Source organism: Xyrauchen texanus, chromosome 16 (genome assembly GCF_025860055.1).
Source record: "Xyrauchen texanus isolate HMW12.3.18 chromosome 16, RBS_HiC_50CHRs, whole genome shotgun sequence".
Taxonomy (NCBI): Eukaryota; Metazoa; Chordata; class Actinopteri; order Cypriniformes; family Catostomidae; genus Xyrauchen; species Xyrauchen texanus.
In genome coordinates this window covers 45,794,022-45,800,021 of record NC_068291.1, presented here as the reverse complement: position 1 = coordinate 45,800,021, position 6,000 = coordinate 45,794,022, and positions in this window count along the sequence as shown.

The following is a 6,000-nucleotide window of genomic DNA, read 5'->3' as shown; positions in this document are numbered from 1 at the left end:
CATACGGGTATTTAAGCGGCACAAATACGGGAGTTCATTCAGGATTTTTCTGAGGAGCCGGAAATGGTCCGGCCACAACAGTGGCTCGGCTCAGCGATGTGGCGGGGAAGACACAACGTCTCGTTCCCTCCGTTCCCCTTCTGTCGTTCTCTTCACGTTGTGTCAGAGAAGTGACACTAGGGGTCCCCTTATAAACGTGCCATGCGCTGAGCCGTGTACTTGAACTGCTGATACAGGAGTGAGCAGGTATTCCTACGTGCAAAGGCAACCAACTGTATCAGACTGCACGTACCCTTCCCCAATGCCCCATTAAAGCCATCAGAGTCCTTCTGGTTACCCTGGAGGGGGGAACAAGGTGATGGCCGCCAACCTGGGAACGGGCCAGCCTGGCTGGGCCTCTTTTCTCTCTATGTTTCTCGCATAGAGCAACTTCGGCCGGGGCCCTTACACGCATTGAGGGAAGGGGGTCTTAGCCCTTCTTTCAGGGGGAGAAGCCCTGCAGAGGCCACACCTACCCGGCAGGGGAGGCAAAGAGTGGAAAATACATCACATGGCCTGTTAGGACCTATGTGGAAAAGTTGGTGCGGTGGTAGATCCAGCCTCGTAGAGGGGGGAAGCATACAGCACGGCGACTGAGGCAGCTTTAACTGCCTAAGGGAGACACGGGGGTCCGCTCGTGAGGGGACAGTACCATGGAATTACACACAGGGGGAGTCTGAGCAGGAGGCCTTACCGGCAGCAAAGTCAAATTGAGCAAAACAGCCTCCGACCGGTGGTAAATCGGGCGTTGCGAAATGGGGAATTGTACGAGGGTTCGTGTACACTGCGCGCCAGCCTCAAAAAAAAATTTTTGGCACTGGCGCCCGTTTTTGAATTGGCTGAAATCATCACTTGGTGGTCAGTGGAATTTTTATGTTTTGAAGGGTGTACTATGTTTAGGGGGAGTCCTACATGTCCACCAACAGACTAACTGCCCATTAGCAATTGATTGTATAGCTATATGTCCACCAACAGCCCACTGCCCATTCATTTGACTGTAAGTGGGACTACCCACGTACAATTTATTTGAAATGGCTGAAATCATCACTTGGTGGTCAGTTTTGAAGGGTGTACTATGTGCAGGGGGAGTCCTACAGTCACCTAAATGTGATTTATATGTCATAAATGTAATCCTGGAGTTATAAAAATGAAGTACACCAAGTTATAATGTCGGGTCAGATTACGGGTCCGATTTCGGGTCCGTTAAATCGATTGGAAGTGGGACTCCCACATGCAATTTATTTGCATTGGCTGAAATCATCACTTTTTGGACATGGTTTTTTTTAACTCCTGGATCAAATTTATGACTTAAAATCACATTTAGGTGACTGTAGGACTCCCACTGAACAACATAGCCCTTCAAAACATAAAAGTTCAACTGTCCACGAAACCTTCATTTCTGTGAATGGGTCAAATTGATGGTGGGATGTGCAGATCTCAGCTCTGGACAGACTTGGGAAGCTGAAACTGCTATTTATGTTCTTCTCCAAGCCTCCTCTTTCTATGGTATAAATTGCACTAAGATCAGAGGAAGTTGAAAATTTTGCGCAAAAATTCTAAAAGGTACTTTAGTTTTTTTGGCCGAAATTTTCGACATCCTCTGATTTTCTTGAAACTCACAACAAAGAAACAGGAGGCTAAGATTCGAGTAGAAATGCAGTTTTTAGCTTCCTAAGTCAATGCAGAGTTGAGATCTGGACATCCCACTTACAATTTGTCCCATTCACAGAAATTAACGTTTCGTGGACAGTTGAACTTTTATGTTTTGATGGGTGCACTATGTTCAGGGGGAGTCCTACAGTCACCTAAATGTGATTATATGTCATAAATTGGATCCTGGAGTTATAAAAATGAAGTCCACAAGTGATGATTTTGGGTCCATTAAATTGATTGGAAGTGGGTAGTCCCACTTCCAATCAAAGTAATGGGCTAAAAGGACAGACAGACAGACAAATAGACAGGCAGACAGACAGACAGATAGACAGACAGACAGACAACCATCCTATAGATAGATACATACATACATACATACATACATAGACATATTGGACATATTGAGAACTGCACTGTGCAAAAGTGCTAAAAAGTGGATTTCTTAGCACAAAATCACAGACAGGGATAGCTGAGATCCCACATACAATGTCTCCCATTAAATTGATTGGAAGTGGGACTACCCACGTACAATTTATTTGCATTGGCTGAAATCATCACTTGGTGGACATCAGTTTTATAACTCCTGGATCAAATTTATGACTTAAAATTACATTTATGTGACTCAGTAAAGCCCCCTGATCAACATAAGCCCTTCAAAACATAAAAGTTTCACTGAGCACGAAACCTTTATTTCTGTGAATGGGACAAATTGTACGTGGGATGTCCAGATCTCAGGTCTGGACAGACTTAGTGAGCTGAAACCTCTGTTTATGTTCTTCTCCAAGCCTCCTCTTTCTATGGTATAAATGTCAAGACATTTACATTTAGATTTATGCATTTGGCAGAGCCTTTAATCCAAAGCGACTTACAGAGCACTTATTACAGGGACAATCCCCCTGGAGAAACCTGGAGTGCCTTGCTCAAGGACACAATGGTGGTGGCTGTGGGGTTCGAACCAGGGTCTTTCTGATTAACAAGAAGATTAACAAGAAGATCGACATCCTCCGATCTTCTTGAAACTCGCAACATAGAAAGAGGAGGCTGAGATTAGGACAGAAACACAAGTTTCAGCTTCCTAAGTGAATACAGAGCTGAGATCTGGACATCCCATGTACAATTTGTCCCATTCACAGAAGTAAAGGTTTCGTGGTCAGTTAAAAATTTTTTGAAGGGCTCAGGTTGATCAGGGGGCATCACTGAGTCACCTAAATGTGATTATATGTCATACATTTGATCCTCGAGTTGTAAAAATGAAGTCCACCAAGTCCAAATGAAGTCCAATGATTTCAGGAAATTCAAATAAATGGCAAGTGGGTAGACCCACTTCCAGTCAATTTAACAGGCCAAAAATCATCACTCGGTGGACTTCATTTTTACAACTCGAGGATCAAATGTATGACTTACAATCACATTTAGGTGACTCTGTGAACAAGATGAGACATATCCAAAGTAAAGAAGAACTCACATTTATTGAACATCATTAAACATTTACAAAGTACAAACATGTGTGAGACAACAACAATGCAACAATGTGATAAGAACTATGTACAATAGAATATGACAAAAGACACACAAACATCATTCAACATTTACAAAGTACAGCAAAAACTTGTGTTCAAACAAAAAACAAGAACGGCATTATTGAAAAACAATGTGGCCCAACAGCATGGCAAAGAGTCCAAATTATACCGGCGCATTAGTCCAAATAGCTCACTTCCTGCAGAAACTGCTGCGGAGTTTAAGAACTGCCCTCACTCACTCTCTGGCCTCGTTGGCTTTCGCCAGCCCCTCTGGTGTGAAGGACTTTGATACTTTAGGTTTGAAAGGGGACGACTTCTTTTGTGGTATGGAGAAACCCGAGGTGTGCATTTTCAGATGCGACAGAATCACCATAGCCCTCTGCCGCATCCTTCGGGGGCTGGCCGGTGTCTGGGCGGCGCTGGTGCCGGGTTCGGCTGGCTCCTCCATGTCAGAGTCCTGTGAAAGAAAAGAAAAGAGAGAAGAGAAGAGAATCAGCAATGGTGCAGAGCCAAACAAAGTCCACTGATCAAAGTTCATCAAAAGAGGTCAACTCACCGGATGGGACTCAGCCTCGACGTCCTCTCCCTCTGAACTGGCGCTGCCTTCAGAAGACTGGGAGCGGGATGAGTCAGCTGGCGATTCCTCTTCTCGAGCGCGCTTCCTGGGCTTGGCTGCCTTCCTCCTGGCGTGCTTGCGCTTGGGCTCCTGCTTGACTGGGGACAGCTCGGGGCCCTCCAGCGCCGCCTCGACCAGACGCCGGTGCTCCAAGGTCTGACTGGGGTTCAGATTTATTGCATAAAACTTCTCGGCTATTTTGGTGTCGTGGCACATGAACCTGGATATCTTCAGCCTGTTGTCGGCAGTGTGCGCGTTTCTCGCCTAGGGGGTCTCCTTCATGTAGCTCATGAACTGGCCCACGCTCAGGACGTAGTGTTTTATCATGGTCTCCTTCATTTTGCATGCCCTGAGACTGCTGATCCATTTGTGCTGACACACAAATCGTGTTACTTGACGGCAATCGTGCACCGACATGGCATCGGATATTTTACTTGCGTGGCTTACCCTCTAATCCTAGGGGTGTCGTTTAGAAAAAGAAAAGAGGAGAGGTTGGTGTGACCCACCGCCATGAAGGCGATGAAGTTCTTAATGCGGTATATTTTCCCCCCGACGTTCTCCTTCAGCTTTGGGTTCGGCTCAGGTCCCTCATGGTGGCCCCTGTACTCCTCCAGCAAAACATCTAGATGGATACAAAAAAAGACAAGCACGTTTGCACAATTCAATAAAACTTATGAGGCGCGTTTAGGAAATCCGCTGCTCTTACTCAGTGATGTCACATGATCTGGAAAGTGGGGGAGAATCTCCTCCTGTTGCTTTTCCTGACTGGAGGGCTGAGAATGCGATGTAGATGGCACCGAACTGGATGGCTGCGGAGAGGGCGGCTGCAGAGTGGGTGGCTGTGGAGAGAGCGGCTGCAGAGTGGGTGGCTGCAGAGAGGGAGGCTGCAGAGTGGGTGGCTGCGGAGAGGGCGGCTGCAAAGTGGATGGCTGCGGAGAGGGCACCTGCAGAGTGGATGGTTTTGGAGTGGATGACTGATAAGTGGATTCACAGGAAGGTGAAAAGGGGAGCGTGTCTGGGTCCTCTGAGCTTTCGCTGTCCTCCTCAGGCCTGAGAGACTCGAGGAGCTTCTTGGTCACCCGGCTCACCTTGGTGAACGTCTTTGGCCTCAACCTCCTCTTGAGGATACGACATCGTCGGGTTACCTTCCTCAGAGCCTCTGTGATGGTGTCGACCTGTTTGTTGAGGTCGTCGACTTGGGATCTCAGATTATCCTTCTCCTCCCTGCAGCTTTCCAGAGCACACATTGTCTCCTCCTTCTCCTCCTCAAGGGGCACGGTGGCTTCTTCCAGCATGCCGATGCCTTCGAATTCGTCTTCCACCTCTGCAGGTCCAAAGTCGAAATCATCGCCACAGCTGGATTAGACGCCCTCAGCTTTGACAGCTCACTCATGATATTTCTTCTTTTGCAAAACGTGAAGGCTTCGTGCTGAGCTTTCCTTGTCAGTTCAATGTGGAGCCTCAGGTGGCTGTCCAGCCGCGTTGTGTCTTTCCCACATCCTGCAATGAGGCAACATCCATCACGGATGTTGATCCTTCCAGACACCAAGGCAAGCAGAAGCCTCCTTTCCTCTTTGTTGTGGATGCTGTGAAATAACCTCAAGTGCTGGCTTAGCTGGGAGAAAGCACGGTAGCAAAGAGGGCACGATTCCAACAGCATCTTCTCAGTACATCTCGGGTCAATTCTGGCAGAGTCGTCAATGGGTGACACGGAATCACAGCAGAAAATGTATGGGCAATGAGATCGCAGCTTATATATATAGGCATGTGCAGCTCCAAATACAAGTCAAAAACCACTTATTACATTGAAGGGGGAGGGGATCCAAATACAAGCCAATACATGCAATTGAGGTTGTAGTGGGGGGAAACAGTATGCTTTATTATGTTCCTTTATGAAAGAGTACTCAACTCAGCACTAAGTTCATGCACAATACATTTTAAACACTTACAGTAACGTTTACATTCGATTTGATTGACAAAATCCCTTTGGCAGCCCTCAGAATATACAATATAACAAGTTGATGCAACTATCAACTCATCAACATGCACAATTAGCTTAAGTGTGAGACTCAAAGGTCAATTATTAATCATTACCATTGTAATTGACTTATAGTTGGAGAACCATTGCAACTGGCTTGAAAATGGAGAAGGGGAGGGGATCCAAATACAAGC